The sequence below is a fragment of the Solanum tuberosum genome, unplaced genomic scaffold (genome assembly GCF_000226075.1).
Source record: "Solanum tuberosum cultivar DM 1-3 516 R44 unplaced genomic scaffold, SolTub_3.0 scf00231, whole genome shotgun sequence".
Lineage (NCBI taxonomy): Eukaryota > Viridiplantae > Streptophyta > Magnoliopsida > Solanales > Solanaceae > Solanum > Solanum tuberosum.
In genome coordinates this window covers 881171-899506 of record NW_006239157.1, presented here as the reverse complement: position 1 = coordinate 899506, position 18336 = coordinate 881171, and the positions used below count along the sequence as shown (strand labels likewise).

Genomic DNA, 18336 nt, shown 5'->3' with positions numbered 1-18336 from the left:
ATTTATAAAAGACTTTTGAAAACTTTGAAGGACTTCCATTAACTTGACTCTCGACTTTGATCTTAACTGCTCTTGACTTAACTCTTAACTGGTCCTTGAATTGAATTATGGATTCAAGGAATTGTATTTGTGATTGGAAAGATCTCATGATGTTTAGGAATGATATATGATGGCCAAACGTGAGAAAAGACCAAAATTAAATATTAATCCTTTTTTCTTCAACTTAGCACTTAACTTTCAACTTTAAGCAGCTTTTAAAATTTAGTTTCGAAAACGACTTTTGAGGCAGAAGACTCTGTGACGGCTCTGCGACGCGAAACGAAAATTCCCAATTCTGGGAACCAGCTCCGCGATGCGCCACCACTGCTCGATTTTGTTCGACGAAATTTCTTCTTCGTTTTCTAGCCCCAATTCACCCAAACTCGGTTCTTTTTTTTAAAATTACTTTTAGATACATATACCCAACAAATGTACCTAAGAACCTAACTCGAAACGACTCTATAATACGACGTAACAATTTCAGAAACTTCCCAACTCAGTCAAATTCAAGAACAATATATGAATTCAAGAATAGGTATCAAGATCATCAATATTCAAACTCCTTTAGGACGAATCCAACTGAAATAAATAAATCCCAACGTTATGGAAGCCTCACATACCTGGTAGGAATAAACCCTTGGCGAAAATCCCAACTATCTTGATCGATCTTGAAGAATCTTGCCCTTCCTCCTTCTTTTCTCTTCTCCTTAGCCCTAGCGTGAAATTCCACATTCTAAAACTGACTAAAATCTGATTTGACCCATATTAAACTCCTAAAAATGGATTAAAATAATAGGGCCATGAAAAGACTAAAATAACCTTTAAAAATCCGGATTGGACATTTCCTTAATTCAATAGCCCTACTTCCAAAGGGATTAACTTACTCATACAAACTCGGAATCATGCAAACTTGGCGGCGTTGGAAAGATCATTCCAAGAGCCTTCTAACCATATCTAGATCTACACCTAACTCATCCTGAGCTACGAGTTATGGTCGTTTGAAGTTGACCAAAAATTCAGTTTTCCTAACTTAAACAATTTTCCAGATTTTTCATTACTTCCAAAAATGACTATTTCCAGTTCTTAGCTTCTTCCTAGCTATTTCAATTTGCGAGATGTTACAGAAGATCTTCTACTCAACTTTCAATTAATTAGCAAAAAATAATAAGAGTTGAGAAAAAAAAAAGGAAAAAATTGTAAATAAAAGAAAAATAAAAAAACTTAAAAAAGAAGAAAAAATGGTGAAAGATAATTAATGAACATGGAAGTTGTTTAAAAACATTTGAGGTATAGAGGGACAAAATTATATTTGTTCTATACATAAAGAAAAAAATACATCAAATCACCTTTAAACTTGGCAACAAAATTTACCTTAGAACTTTAACTACACATGCATTTAGATACCCCTTATCAACTTTGAAATGAATATAATACCACTCTCACCTGCCACATCATAGCCATGTAAGCGCCACAACATAGCCATGTCACCACCACTTAATTACTTTTATTTATTTCTTTTTGTATATTCATCATTTTTTTCTTTAACACTTTTTAAAATTACGTTACACTAATTAATTAATTAAAAATACATTTTCTAAAATCAAAGACCCATTTTTATTTCCCCTCCCCCTCACTTCTTTCTTCTTCATCATTTCTATCCCTTCACTGCTCTTTTTTCTGCCTCTTCGCAATTTATTTTAAAAAAAATATAGCTTTAGAGAAGAACCATTACAATACAACATTAAGTTCTTCGAATTCCTCCTCTCTCCTCTCCTCCCTTTCCCCTCTTTTGACCTGCCTTGTGAGAACTAAAAAAATATAAATGGATCACTCAAAAAATTAAAAAAAAAAAAAACTTTAGAGAAGAACTACTACAATACCATATTTTCTTCTTCGAATCCCTCCCCTCTCCCCCACCTCGAATTTGTCTTGTGGAAATTAAAAATAAAAATAAAAACAGGTCATTCAAAATTTATGTAAATTGTTATATTTGTGAAATTGACGTCAATAAAAGATATTGGTGTTGGATTTTATGGATTACTAAAGGATTGGTAAAATGGAAGTAGTGAACAAAGTTGAAGATGAAGATGAAGATGAAGGAAGCGGTGATGCTTCAATGGAGAAGAAGCTTTATTGGGGAAGACAACAAAATAAAGAAAAAAAAATTAATTTTTTGTGCCATAAAAAAAATTCACATATTTTTTAAAAAGTTAATATATCAATAAAATAATATTTAAAATACTAATTATATCTTGACCTATAGAAAATGACATGTGTATGATTTTATAAATTTAATTTTTTTTAATATCTTCATGCGCATTTAGGAAAGAGATAAGGATATCAAAACTCTCAACAACCTTACTATTCAACATAATATCCCCCACTTAGGGGAAAACCCAACTAAGGCTAACATGAAAACAACATAGGAACCTCAACACAACATTCACAATCTTTAAGGAACTATCACTTATCAGTGCCTTTAAACTAGGAAGGTCTTCATTAAGCAACTCTTGCTCACAAACAACCTTACCAACACCAATCAAGGTCTCATATGAGTCTACCACATCGGGTATAAACTCCTCAAACTCACTACACCTCTTAAGGTGAGAATATCAAGCAATCTTAACTCATGAACATCAAAGACACTCAATGACCTTACCATTTATGCCCATTATCCCCCACTTGGGAGTAAGCCTAAACAAGCTCTTTTAAACTTCACTTCTTTCCATTCTAAGGTCGGAGAAAGTCATCACCAAACCTTCACACTCATCACACAAGATGATTCTAAACCAAGGTGAGTTAAACTTCTACCCTTCTTAGAGAAGTCTACTCACTCATCCCATCAAAACATTTCTAAGGCACCTCATTCATCAAATCTTTCAACATACCTCAAAACTCATCATAACTAAGATGGGTTCTACCATCATCTATGCATAACCATAAAGCAACCCATTCATACTAAGGACAACATTACAATCTATCACCTCAAAATCTAACAAGTCACATAGCCATAATTGGCATCACAACCAACCTTCTCCCTCACTCCTTCTAGCATAAGCCTTTTCAAATGGTCATACCCTAAAGACCATCGGATAAGGAATAAGAGAAAGACATTCTAGAGTTAAACTCTATGGCACGACTTCAAGAATAATGAAAGAAGTGTAACTTCCTAACGCCCTATAGCCTCTCACTCATAGATGTGTCACGACTCACACTGATGAACAAGACTCTACTAGACGTGGCTTGTGAGACATCAACCCTAAAAACCATTTCCAAAATCTTATGCTCTAAAACAATGTTTTTCACGACCCAAGGCTAGCCCCTAGATGCGACACAGCGTACTCGACCCCGAAGGGGTCTCATACAAGCCTCATAGCATTTCATTGCATTCGATAATAAAAAATAGTACGGAATTAAAACTTTATTTAAAATCATACAATCAAAATACTCATTTAAAACACTTTGAAAAACACAGCAGAAGTCTATTGTCTCACATGGCCATCTAAAAACAACATCCTAAACATAAGTAGGGTCACGGCCCTTTACAATCGAAAAGTCTAACAATAGTTTTTTACATGAAAGAAATGGAAACATCAAGTACTTGTCCTCGATCTATAAGGACATACCACTAAGTCTTGGAGAATCTCAAATCCAAGTCCTTGATCTAGAGAGAAAGCAACTCACTTGCCGGAACCTACACTTGTAGTAAAACATGGAGAAGAATGGGTTAGCACAATTAAGTACTAAGTATGATAGCCATGCAAAAACCATGTTTAAAACGGACATTTTATTTGAAAGTCATGTTTTCATGCCATTTTCATAAAACTTCATGAACATAAGCATAAGAGGTGAAATATTCAAACATAACCAACATACAAGTCATTTCTCACAATAGAGATATAATCAACATATAACCCATTACCTTCACATTAAGCCTTCACCTCGAGTAACCCTCATGCTATACCTTGTGCAATGTATGGATAGCGTCCCATACCACTATCCACACTAAAGTACCACATTAAAGTCACCAAAAGTGAACTTACCATTCAACATTTCCATCTTCATACAATACTCATACATAAGAGGTATAAACATTACATAAGTCATATCATCACATAAGGACTATCACCTAAGACAACTCTAAGTCATACTTGTGCAATGTGCAAGTAGCATCCCATACTACTACTCACACTAAGTACTCCTTTAAAGTCACCATAGGCAAGGCACATTCATATACAATAAGTCATAACAAGGAAGTAACTCATAATACAATCCAAGTATAGTATGCATCTTTACATTTAAGCATATATGAGTCAACATTTTTCATTTGCTTCATTTAGGACACATTCATACATTAGCCATTAAGACTTAGAGAACTCACTATGACCCTCTCAAAGCCTACTTGTGCAATGCATAGATGGCATCCCATACTACCACCCACACTTCATAGACCTCATCAAGAAACCATAATGCACATCTCACATGATGGGAATAAGCGTTTAACCGACATAGACCATGTGAGCTTGACATGGAATCCAGTGTCATATAACCCCACACCGTAATAAGGTGGTCTACTTGCCTAATATAAACCGGTAATATTTAACTTAAGTGGATCCACTAGCTAGGACCTATGTGGGCACATAGTTTATGGGATAGGAAGATGTTCATTGGAACCCTAGCCTTACATTGGGAGAGTTTCCATCTTACCATATCCACTCTGTGCTTAGCCTACATTCCCATAGAGTATTTCATTTACATTACATTATTGTACTTGAGAGGAATGACATAAGCTTATCGACCCAAAGTACATTATTACACATGAAAGGAATGCCATAAACCTATCGATTCATGGTTCATTATTAGAATAGCTCATTTGAATCCTCATGAAAAGAACGACATAAGCCTATCGATTCATGGTTCATCATTACATTTGGTATAAACATGAAAGGAATGCCATAAGCCTATCAATTCAAGGTACATTATTAGTTCATTAACTCATTAGGAAAGGAATGATATAAGCCTATCGATTCAAGAGTCGTCATTATATTAGATCATTTATGAAAGGAATGACATAAGCCTATCGATTCATATTCATTAAGTCAAAGACACATTCATCAATACAAGAAAAGGGATGTCTTAAGCCTACCAATTCAAGATCCAACAATACATTGAAGAAACTCTTCACATTCTATCATCATCATTCATGAGTGTCAATTGAGAATAAGCCTTCAATCATAACACAATTGCATTCTAAACATGATCATCATACTATCATTGAATTCACATACATATCCTTCACATCATATTCATACCTTAACCTTCATACCTTGCCTTTCAAGGACATGGATCACATTCACCCACACACCTTAGATCAATGCAATTAGGCAAGATCAATAACATAATTTCAACATTCTATATCCATAAACACATAAACAATTCACATACTTCATAATCAATCAATTCCCAATCACAAATCACAACATAGGAATTTGGGGGAAAACATGGGTTCTAGGTAGAAATCATCTTAATTAATCTTTAAATCCACAATCCATTCATAAATCAATGCAATAAAGCCTTTGGAAAACGTTTAGAATCGAACCCATGCATAGATTGAAATTTAGGGTTTTTGGGTAAACATTGGAGATTTGAAATCACTTTTAAAATTGGCTCCTTGAAAGAAACTAAGTCAAGGATGAAGACCACCATACCTTTTATGGAAGAAATCCATGAACATTCCTTGAAAAATTTGAAGATTTGACCTTGGAAGCTTGAAGTCTTCACCTCCAATGGAGGTTTCTATAGAGAGAACTTTTGAGAAGAGAGGTGGGTTCTATTTTGTGATTTTGAATAATGAGTTGAAAAATAGAGTTTAATACTTGTAATACTCTTAAAATACTTTAATTAACCTAAAATAACCGTCCATGAACTAAACTAACCAAGGGAGGAATTTACCAAACCACCATTGCCTTGGCCGAACCAAGACAACAAACCAGGTGGGGACTCACGACACCAAACCACGGACCGTGGATTGGGTCACACCCCATCCTGGTCAGTCGTGGTTTGTGGCTAAGGCTTGGTTTTGGGGGCCATGACCTACAAAACAGGTCCAAGAGTCGTGGTTGGACCTACGGGGCGTGGTCCCCCTCCGTAGGTCACCATACTTTTGGCAACCTTCAAGTTTCCTTGGGGTCTTGGGGGTTAGGCTAAGGGTCCTCCTTAAGGACCCCTAGGGTGGTCCTTGGGGAGTCGTACCTTGACGTTTAACACCCAAAACCCTCAACCATGGCTCGGGACAACATTATACACCCTCAAACCTCACACGAAACTCCAACACACACAAGTTAGGCTCTAGTTTCACTTATTCGTTTTACGAGTCGTTACAGAAGAAGAGGGTCAACCGTATATACATGATATCCTCAGAAATACATCGGCAGTTTATGACTAATGAGGGACTAGCGAGTTCCATATACCGATACAAATGATCTCCACGTGTCTATCATAAAATCAAACAATTTTCGAATGGACGATCTCCACGTGCTCAAATTTTAATATTAACATCTCACAATCCCCGACACGGATGATCTCCATGTGCCTAACTTATACTCAGTCTCATGTCAATGCATGTGCACAATATAATATCAATGAAAGAGATGATGATGCATCTCAATTAATCAAATATCAATATGATATGTAATCACCTCAGTTATAACAAATTTACGGGTCCAAAAAAAAACACAATCACACAGAAGAAATCAACAATACATCAGCTAATGCCCATGTGCTTTGGCATTCTCGAATTACAATCCACATTCTATAGTAATAAGCTTCCCTTTATAACACCGGTACTCGTACCAATGCCCGTCACACCATTGGTAAGAGACCCCCATCTTTCGCCCTTACCCATAGTCTATTTCATTTTTAATCTTTAATTAGAAAAATGTCCTTCAACGAAGTCTGAAAGTCTTAACATACCTTGAATGCCGAACATATGCCACGAATCCTTTAGATTTTTCCTTTCCCTTTCGCAAAGCTTCTAAATGTTCCCAATCTATCAAATATGAAATATTCTTAAACAAACGAGTCTGTAGACACCTATATTAATATATGTCCAGCCTAGACCCAAACCTACACTAATCTATAATCAAGCTCCTAATTTTGGTGTCAACTGATATGTCAAACGCATATTTGTTAAATTTCAAGCCTAGAGTTAAGCCCCAAATATCATGAATCTAATGATATTCATATAATACAATACCACCAAAAATTTGTTACCTATATCCACATATTAAAACTTCAAAGAGTAATAACTATATGAAAATTAAAAAATTTAAGCCAATAGCTACTCACTTGTAACCTTACCCACGAAATAAGATAAAGTAATAACTAATGGAACTATATACAGGTTCCATTTATGCAGACATCCTTGTCTGTCAATGATTAGCCCCACACTCACTTATTATATCCTAATTATTAAATTATCATTACCTAAATATTACCCTTACATTCAACTATCACAAGTCTTCAATTTATTCCTCCACTAGTGGCAGCGTAATTAGAGAAAACAATTTCAATTCCTTGTCCACCCAATTTAAATAGAGCACCATATATTTCATGTACATAGAAAGCTATAGAAAAATTAAGAATGTGCACTAATTGTTTGCTTACCTGAAGTTCGAAGTACAATTTTATTTTCTCTTCTTCTCACGTTCGTCTGCAAGGGAAGTTTTCTGCCACAATTCTTTTCCTTTTCCTTTTCCAAATAAAGTAATTAGGTATTTAAAGTGGCAAAACCCACTAACTTAATTTAATTTTATGGGCCAAGTGGTAAAGGGTATAGGATAGATTTCAGACTTGGCCCATTACTTTCTAATAAAATTAATTATTAAAATTTTCTGACAATTAAATAAGCGTAGTTACCAAATTGTTCAAAATTTTCATCTAAAATTTTACGGGAAGAGTCAAAATAGTCCAAGTTCTCAAAATGACGTAACGGGTTATTACATGGGTCAAGTGGTATAAGGTATTAAATAAATATTAGACTTGACCCATTAACTATTAACAAAAAAATTTATTTAATATTACTCATCAATTAAATTACTCCAATAAACAATTAGTTCCATTATATCCATTTAGAACCTACCGAAAGAGTCTTTTACTGAATAAGAAGCTTTAGTTCCCAAAACGAACCCACGGGTCTTTACACTTGTAAATCACTAGTTATATAACACTCGTCCCAACTTTCAAGTCTGACTTAGCTTAAGCAATGCCCAAAGACTCTCATTTCTTTCTTTCTTGGTCAACAACTAAGCATTTATTTCTACTCACCCCCATTGATCTTAACTTTATACAGAGTTCCACTTCTTCCTTCAACAATTATTTTTGTTGATGTTTTTTTTGTCACATGTATGGAGGAGTTAGAAATTTGTTCCATCACGTTGTTAGAAATTTCTTGCATTGCTAAGCCTCGCACTTTATATATATATATATATATATATGTATATACTAGTTTTGACTCGAGTGCACTGCACGTGAATATCAAACCATGTACGCAATTTTGAAAAATAATGTGAATATTATTAAATAAAAAAATTAAGATAAAATGAATGATAAAGTATAAGTTCCTATGAATAGTGAATGTAAACTTTCTTATGATTACTACTGAAAGCTAGCTAGCAACTCTTAATATCTATGTGTTACACCTCTTAAATAATATACTTTATCCTCCCTTCTCCAAAGTGCATTACTTAGTTATTATTGTTTCGTTGGAGTTCTTACTTTCAATGTAATATAATATAAATAAATATTGATATAAAATATAGAATATATACTAAATTGGATGTTTTTAGTCATAGTGTTATATTAATTTAACATTCATGTTAGGAAGTGATCAAGTTTCAGTGAACTTTGAAGTTGTCAACGTCTGTAAATCAAACTTGAGTTTTTATTAAGAAGAGAAGAATATAAGCATAAAAAAATTATAATTTAAAAATGTGAGGAAACTCCTCTATTTATAGTTAACAAAAGGTATTAGGAGCATGCACATATTGTTTCTTATCATAAAAGTTACAACCTTTCGAAAAGGTCATAACTCATTGAAAAAGTCACAAGTCTTTGGAAAAGTCGTAACCACTCAACGTAAAATGGTGTCTTCTTTTAATATAATATAAACAAATAAATATAATATAAGATATAAAAAATATACTACACTAAGTGTTTTAAGAAGAAGAAGAACAATGAAAAGCATTAAGAAATTGTAGTTCAAAAATTTGAGGAAACCCCTCATTTTATAGCCAACAAAGGGTAGTGTATGAAAAATGCTTATTGTGCCTTATCAAAAAAAAAAAGTCACAACCCTTAATAAATGTCACAACTCATCGAAAATTCACAACTCTTTGGAAAGTCACAACCCTTCAAAAAAGTCACAACTTTGTAGAAAAGTCACAACACTTTGAAAATGTCACAACTCATCGAAAAAGTTATCTCTTTGGAAATTTCACAACCCTTAAATATAAAAATGTGTCCGCTTTTAATATAATATAATATAATATAAATAAATGGATGGATGGATGGATGGATGGATAGATGGATGGATGGATAGATAGGCAGGCAGGCAGACAAATAGAACGACAAACATATAGAACTCTTTCTCTTTTTCCCTTCTATTTATTAAAAACAAAAGAACTCTTAATTTATTCTCTTTTTCCCTTCTATTTATTAAAAAAAAATTATTTCAAAAATCACGTCACTCATTCCCACAAGTTATAAATTATCCACGAAAAAGGTTGAAAGCAGGGGTAAGCTATAGAAAGCAAGTAAAATTTACAAAATGACTAGAAGGATCATTACATTACACAAAGAAGATCTTCTACTCAACTTTCAATTCATTAGCAAAAAATAATAAGAGTTAAGAAAAAAAAAATTATAAATAAAAGAAAAAAAAATGAAAAAATGAAAAAAGAAGAAAAAATGGTGAAAGACAATTGAACATGGAGGTTGTTTAAAAACATTTGAGGTATAGAGGGACAAAATTATATTTGTTCTATACGTAAAGAAAAAAAATACATCAAATCACCTTTGAACTTGGCAACAAAATTTACCATAGAACTTTAACTACACATGCATTTAGATACCCCTTAACAACTTTGAAATGAATATAATACCACTCTCACCTGCCACATCATAGCCATGTAAGCGCCAACATGGCCATGTCACCACCACATCATTACTTTTATTTATTTCTTTTTGTTTATTCACCATGTTTTTCTTTAACACTTTTTAAAATTAAGTTACACTAATTAAATAATTAAAAATACATTTTCTAAAATCAAAGACCCATTTTTATTTCCCCTCCCCCTCACTTATTTCTTCTTCATCATTTCTATCCCTTCACTGCTCTTTTTTCTGCCTCTTCACAATTTATTTTTAAAAAAAATAGCTTTAGAGATGAACCATTACAATACAACATTATCTTCTTCGAATTCCTCCTCTCTCCTTCCCTCCCTTTCCCCTCTTTGGATCTGCCTTGTGAGAATTAAAAAAAATAAAACGGATCACTCAAAAAATTCAAAAAAAAATTTAAATAACTTTAGAGAAGAACTACTACAATACCATTCTTTCTTCTTTGAATCCTTCCCCTCTCCCCCACCTCGAATTTGTCTTGTGGAAATTAAAAAATAAAAATAAAAACAGGTCACTCAAAATTTATGTAAATTGTTATATTTGTGAAATTGACGTCAATAAAAGATATTGGTGTTGGATTTTATGGATTACTAAAGGATTGGTAAAATGAAAGTAGTGAACAAAGTTGAAGATGAAGATGAAGATGAAGGAAGCGGTGATGCTTCAATGGAGAAGAAGCTATATTGGGGAAGACAACAAAATAAAGAACCATAAAAAAAATTCACATATTTTTTAAAAAGTTAATATATCAATAAAATAATATTTAAAATACTAATTATATATTGACCGATAGAAAATGACATGCATATGATTTTATAAATTTAATTTTTTTAAATATCTTCACGCGCATTTAGGAGAGTGAGTCAACTCACTCTGTCACGTCACCCCTTAGGGTGTAATTTAATTAACTTGAAAGTTGTTAAGGGGTATTTAAATGCCTGTTTAGTTAAAATGCTAAAGTAAGTTTTGCTGTCAAGTTCAAAAGAGATACTGAAGAAAAAATACTAGTCTTAAAGACTTTTTCTACGAGAGACAAAAAACCAAGATGACGCACTTTGAGCGACATCTAGTATAATTGTGTATCTATTCAAGTTTTCATCACTAATACATGTACAATAAGTTATTGTACATCATCACTATGGCTTGACATATTTCGGTTCAAATCGAAAAAATTGATCGAACTGAATTTTTTTAAATTTCGATTTCAATTTGATTGGTCGGTTTCGATTTAAAATATTGAAATTTTAGTTTTTTCGGTTTTTGAGTTTTTAATAATTTAATTTGGTAAAACCATAAAATCGAAATGTAATTTACTTACATGAACTCATGCCTTGATCCCTGGACGCCTACATCCCACTCCCCAAATGGCTACTGCCCACAACCCATTAAAATTAATCCAAAATTAAAATTGAAATCCCTAAGTCCTAACCATTAACCTCTCCACAATCCCCTCATCTTCGTTATCCATCGTCGTTATCATGACTTATGCACACCATAGGTCGTCGCCATCACTGTCGCTGTCGTCATGACTCGTACACACCACTTGTCGACCACTCTCGTCTCTCACATTCAGAGACAGAGACCTTGTATGCTTATTTGGAAATGTTTTAACTGAACGTGAGCGTATAACATCTAAATCTAAAGATATATAACAAGTAATGAGGTCCTAAAATTTTAAAAATCATCTAATTATTGTGTATGTTCTATCAGAGATCAAATCACACCTTATTTGAAATTTTACAAGGAGGTTTATTTGTTCATAACAACATATCTAATGTAATCTCATAAATCGAAAAAAAAAAAACCGAGTTTAAATTGCGAAAATCGAGCCAAATCGAAAACCAAAAAACTGAATCGAATATCATAAACCGACCCGACCGAATGTCCAACCCTAATCATCACTATATTATTACTATTTATTTATTTTGGTGCATGTGTTAAAATATATGTAGAAAAAAATAAACAAATATTGAGTATATTATTTATTTATTAGTTCCATTTAGCAGGATTTAGTTTTTATTTGTTTTGTCAATTAAGCGAAGAGGAGCAGAAGTGTAACGGCTCATCACGCTTGCGTTTGAAATATTTCCTTTTGCCTCCATTCTTCCATCTCTTTGGATCATCTGTTACTCTCAGTAGCATCAAGAAGATAAGCAATGGAGGTTTTGGGTGTCGTTTTCCTTTTCAAGAAGATTTGCAATGGAGGTTTTGGGTGTCGTTTTCCTTTTCAAGAAGATTTGCAATGGAGGTTTTGGGTGTCGTTTTCCTTTTCAAGAAGATTTGCAATGGAGGTTTTGGGTGTCGTTTTCCTTTTCAAGAAGATTTGCAATGGAGGTTTTGGGTGTCGTTTTCCTTTTCAAGAAGATTTGCAATGGAGGTTTTGGGTGTCGTTTTCCTTTTCAAGAAGATTTGCAATGGAGGTTTTGGGTGTCGTTTTCCTTTTCAAGAAGATTTGCAATGGAGGTTTTGGGTGTCGTTTTCCTTTTCAAGAAGATTTGCAATGGAGGTTTTGGGTGTCGTTTTCCTTTTCAAGAAGATTTGCAATGGAGGTTTTGGGTGTCGTTTTCCTTTTCAAGAAGATTTGCAATGGAGGTAAATTGAGGGGTTATACATATAAAGTTTTGCTTTGCTCGTTGTTTTATTTCATTCTTATGATAACCTGATGCTTTTTACCTTCACCCATTTTCCCTTTTCCTCTAATCCAAAATCTCGATTTTCTTGTTCTTTTGGGTGTCGTTCCTAACCCATATGTTTTTTTTTCCAACCTTAATTCAACTCGTCTGGAATCGCCATAGTTAATGATTGCTTATGACTTCAGATTCAATGTGTAGCTGGGTCTGATCTTGAATTGTGCTTCTGTCTTAAATCTTGAATCTTAAATTGTGTTCTTGGTTGAATCTTTAATTGTACAAAACTGAATTTCGTGACGCTGTACATTGAAATCATTTCAGAGTAATTCCCTTTCTCGGCAGGTTGAGCTCACAGAGAACTAATACCACTGCCAAAGAGGAGAGAAAAATTCAGATCCAATTGCAACTTTCACACACGATCTAGTAAGTCTGTTTCTCTTCCAGTGAAAATCTCTGTGATTGTTGGGGGGCCTTACAGTTTCTAGCATAATATCGTTATTATAGCATTCTGAAGTTCTCATTTTGACATCCTGTTAGCCGTATATTGGGAATTTCATTCCGATCCATGTTTATTAGAGCTTTTCCTTCATTTTGGACTTCTTGTATTGAATTATATGTTAATCTTTGACTACCTACAAAACAGAAAACTTGATTAGCAAAAAAAATCCGCTAGCATGATGCCCTCCCTTAGTGTATGCTCGATTCAATCCGCTAGCATGATGCCCTCCCTTAGTGTATGCTCGATTTCCACATCTTTATGAGCCCTTAATCTGTTTATCATCTTGATTTCACAAGCCATGTTACATGGGACTTCCCATATTCCAACTAGTGTCTGTTTGACTGCGAAAGAATCGGTTTCAAGGATAACGGGCAGCAAATTGTTTTAAATACAAAAATTCCAGTCCACTTCTCAACGCCACTACTTCTGCCTCTAAACTGGTAGCACTTTCCAAGCTTTTAGCTTCAGCAAATTTAAACTCTCCTGCATCATTTCTAATGCAGAAAGCACTTGCACTAGGTCCCGGATTTCCTTTTGAAGCTCCATCTGAATTGCACTTATAGACACCTTCGTTAGGTAGTTTCCACTTCACCACTTTACATTCAATTAATGGGGTATAGGCTTCAAAGAATTTCACTATCAGAGGCAAACTATCAGGGATGTTCCACAACCAAGGATACCTTGTAATTGCCAAGTAGTGAAGGTTCCTATTTATCTCCATCATCATACCTTGCACAGACATCTTACCACCATGCCTTATCATATTCCTCCTTTTCCAAATTTCCCACATTATAAAAGTAAGGACAGCATTAAAAAGTGGTCTGAGTTTGACAAAACATGTAGCATTCCACCATTTAAACATGGTGTCTTTCGGATGTGGGAAAGGGCCTCGCAAACCTGCTGCTGCTGCAAATATTTTTCACAAAGTGGTAGCTACTGGACAAGTAATAAAATGATGCTCGTAGGATTGTTTGGCTAATTTTTCACAATAACACCACCTTACATCATCTACCAGGGCTATTCGTATTAGAAATTCCCCAATTGGTAGCTTCTTTTTCCATAACCTCCATATGAAAAAAGAGACTTTAAAAGGAATTCCTTTTTCCCAAATGAACTTGAATTCTTCCTGTTACTTGCATTTCTCAAAATCTCCCAAGAACTATTAACATTGAATTTTCCTAAGCCGTGTGCCATCCATCATAGCTTGTCCCACTCATTTGTATCCTCTACACATCCAACTTTCTCAATAATGTGATTACACACCTAATGTGCTATTTGTTTTGTGCTGGATCTTTGATCAGAGTGTGACTTCTTTTCATCCCGTTTTCTGATGGTTTTCTCCTCTGTAACATCTATAAAGGTAAAGCTTAGGAGCTTATGTGGTAGCAGTGCTTCGGATGAGAAGGACCTCACATTTCCTACCGGCTCGAGCTCATAGTGATGCAGTTCAGGGAGTCCCTCATATTCTCTTTTGATATTTTGACTGTGAGAACACAATCTCATTTTCAGTTGGGGGTGCCTCCCTTGTGGTCGTTTTGTTGATTGTTTCTGCATACAGTGATTGTGCCCTTATCGAGCATACTTTTCTTTCTTTGTTATGGATTGGTGTGCCCTTCTCGGGATTTGATATTGTGGATGTTTCTGTTGATATTGTGTTGGATTGGTCTATTTTAGTTTTTGATTTGTAGTTTGTAGCTTCTTGGTTTTTGTTTTGATAATAAGATTTGGATTGACGATGCCCGATGATGGATAGAGAGTGATGACTTTCTTAAGGGTAAATCGCCGATTGCTTGTGAGTGTTTGATTGGCATTAATTGTGGCGAAGTCTGAGTAGTTGTTCCTGAATAGATGCATGAGGTTGCCTGATGATGGATTGGTTGACAACTTTCTTCGGGGCAAAATCGTCGTCTTTTTGGGAAGGTTTTGACTTGGTTGGTACTAAGAGCATAGTCATGCATGTGAATAGTGTTGAGCATACCTCTCCATTTTTAAAAGGTTGAGCATGTCATGAATGATTTTTTGACAACTCTTGCAACTCTTTTTGTGAATTTTGATTCGTTAACGGTTAAAATGTTAAATGCTACTTGTATTTTGAAAAGGAAGTAAGAGTTTGAACCATCTTGATTGATTTGCAGGCCATGTGTGGTGAGTTGTTGAATAATGCCTTGTGTTTGCTTTGGTCACCTAGAACTTGCCCGGTTGGTCTTGATTGAGCTTGGTTGGAGAAATGATCTTAGGCTTTCTTTGATGTTCTTGAAGTCCACTTGGCCTAAAAATCCCACCTTTCTCCTAAATATATCCTTAGTTGTCCCCTTTGAACCCGATCCTTTTTTTGGCAACCACATTACAAGCCTTATTCTTTTTGAAAAAGTAACCCTCTTTTGAACCCTTCCCTCCTTGAACTTGAGGTTCTGAAAGTTGAGACTAAAAGCCTAAGTTGGGGTGTTATGGGAAATTCATTGAATATAAAAGAAAAAAAAAAGAAAAAAAAGAAGAAGAGAGAAATGGAAGGATGGATGAAAAGTCTTAAAGAAAGAAAAAACTTTGAAAAGGAAAGAAATAAAATGAATAAATGAGGCTTGAATTCTCCAAAAGTTGAAAATGGTTGCATGTGGGGCATCTAGAGTGGAAGTAAGAAAAGAAAAATGAAAAGTAGTGTGGAATGTGCATGGGTTTGAAAAGTGGAGAAAGTTGGAAATGATGAGTTGTTGTGTAGTGTTCAAGGAGGGTGTAGTCACTTATACCTAAATGATATCCTAACCTTCTCTAAGCCTACATTACAAGCTTAACAAAGTCCTTTGAGATTTCTAAGCAAATAAAGTTGGGTCAATGTTGATTGAAAATATGGGCAAGCCTATGGTGTGACATTTGTGTGCATGAGATGATTCTTCGTGAGTGTGAGTTTTGCATCTTTGTCTCTTGTCTTGTTTATATGTGTGTGGTTTTGGGACACTTCTTTCTTGTGAGGGCATGTAAGTTGAAAAAGTGGTGATTTTTAAAATTCCTAATTGAGTCAAGTGAGCATGTGAAAGTGTTAATGAGTTGAGTCATTTCTTGAGTTTGAGTTGTTGTCACTTGAATGATTCTTGGTTTTTGAAAATGTTTCATGAGAATGAGAGGATTTCTTTTGTGAAGATTTTGCATGTGGACTATTTGTTAGTACCAACCTAAGCCATTACCTTTGTGCTTCATCGAGAAAGGGAAATTGATTTGTGGTGTGTTTTCAAATAAGAGCCTTTGTGTTTTTGATTTTCCTTACTTGAGAACAAACAAAGTTTCTAAGTCGGGGGTGTTGATGAGTGGTGGATTCCCACTCATTTGAGGCTCTTTTCGTAGTTATTTTGGCTTGCTTTAGTTTAGAATTGGTGCTTTTAATGTGGGTTTTTATCATATTTGTAGGAAAATGAAATGGAGAGTTGATTTAGGAGATATATGAAGAAACGAAGTGAACTTGTGGCAAAAAGCGGTCAAGATTTCTGGCAGGGAAAGTACCCTTCGTGAACGCGCTTGAAGAAACCAAGTGAACTTTATCTGCCTATTTGAATGTCTTCATTTAGGGGAAGAAGTTTGCTAAACCTGAACTCGAATCATGCATTGAGGAGTTTGAAGAAAAGTTGAATAAATTCGACATTGAGAGGAAGGAACAAGAACTTACTGCCAAAAATTCTCAAAGCCATCAACAGAAAGTGGAGAGCTCGGAGAGCATCAGAGTTACTGTAAAAGAAGTATAGGAAATTGGTGAATCTAAATTACTAACGGTAGTTTTCTCCAAGTCTATTGTATGTTCATTCAGTTATTACCATTTCATGTTTCATTTACAAGGTTCTCATTTTGAAAAATTTTTAGGCGGAGGGAACTAGAACTTAAGCTTATCTCTTTAATTTATACGGGCCATTTGTTCTTTTATTCATCCAAATAATTTAAAAACAATGTAGAGGAGGTAGTAGCTGTTAACAAAACATAACGTGGTAGTAACTTATATAAATAGTTGATCCTTCACTACAATTTTCTTTCAAAAATCCATATAAAATTTAAATGATGGGTTTTTTTTAGAATTTTACATTTAAGAGTAGATATTGATAAAAAAGCTGTAAAGTCAATTGGGCAAGAGAGTTGGAGATATATAAAGAGGCTCATCGCGCTTTTGAATATTTCCTTTTGCCTCCATTCTTCCATCTCTTTCAATCATCTGTTACTCTCCAGTAGCATCAAGAAGATTAGCAATGGAGCAGCAGCACAAGAATCAGAAGGTATTCAAGACCAAAATGATGAAATCGAGGATGTTCAAGACGGCCCTTTCCCTATTGAGGGGTTATACATATAAAGTTTTACTTTGCTCTTTGTTTTATGTCATTCTTATGATAAGCTGATGCTTTTTACCTTCACCCATTTTCCCTTTTCCAGTAATCCATAATCTCAATTTTCTTGTTCTTTTGGGTGCCGTTTCCTAACCCAGATGTTTTTTTTCCAACTTTAATTCAACTTGTCTGAAATCTTGGATTGGGGTAGCCATTCTTATGATAATTAATGATTGTTTATGACTTCAGATTCAATGTGTAGCTGGGTCTGATCTTGAATTGTGCTTCTATGTTAAATCTTGAATCTTAAATTGTGTTATGGGTTGAATCTTTAATTGAACAAAACTGAATTTCGTGACTCTGTAAATTGAAATCATTTCTAAGTATTTCCCTTTCTCGGCAGGTTGAGCTCACAGAGAATTAATATCACTGCCAAAGAGGAGAGAAGAATTTAGATCCAATTGTAACTTTCACGCACGATCTAGTAAGTCTGTTTCTCTTCCAGTGAAAATCTTTGTGATTGTTTTGAGCCCTTATAGTTTCTGGCATAATATCGTTATTGTAGCATTCTGAAGTTCTCATTTTGATATCTTGTTAGCCTTATATTGGGAATTTGATTCCCGTCCATGTTTATTATAGTTGTTCCTTCATTTGGGACTTCTTGTATTGAATTATATGTTAATCTTTGAGT

The 18336-nt window shown here is 34.4% G+C and overlaps 1 long non-coding RNA gene across 1 annotated transcript in view; it reads left to right on the top strand.

Moving 5' to 3' along the window:
• The first annotated feature begins 13027 nt into the window (after positions 1-13027).
• LOC107062479 (uncharacterized) overlaps positions 13028-18336 on the top strand; it is a 12914-nt gene continuing 7605 nt past the window's right edge. The window contains exons 1-3 of the long non-coding RNA XR_001474644.1: positions 13028-13271; positions 14708-17105; positions 18049-18129. This is a non-coding gene — a long non-coding RNA (uncharacterized lncRNA). The remainder of the gene's footprint in view (positions 13272-14707; positions 17106-18048; positions 18130-18336) is intronic.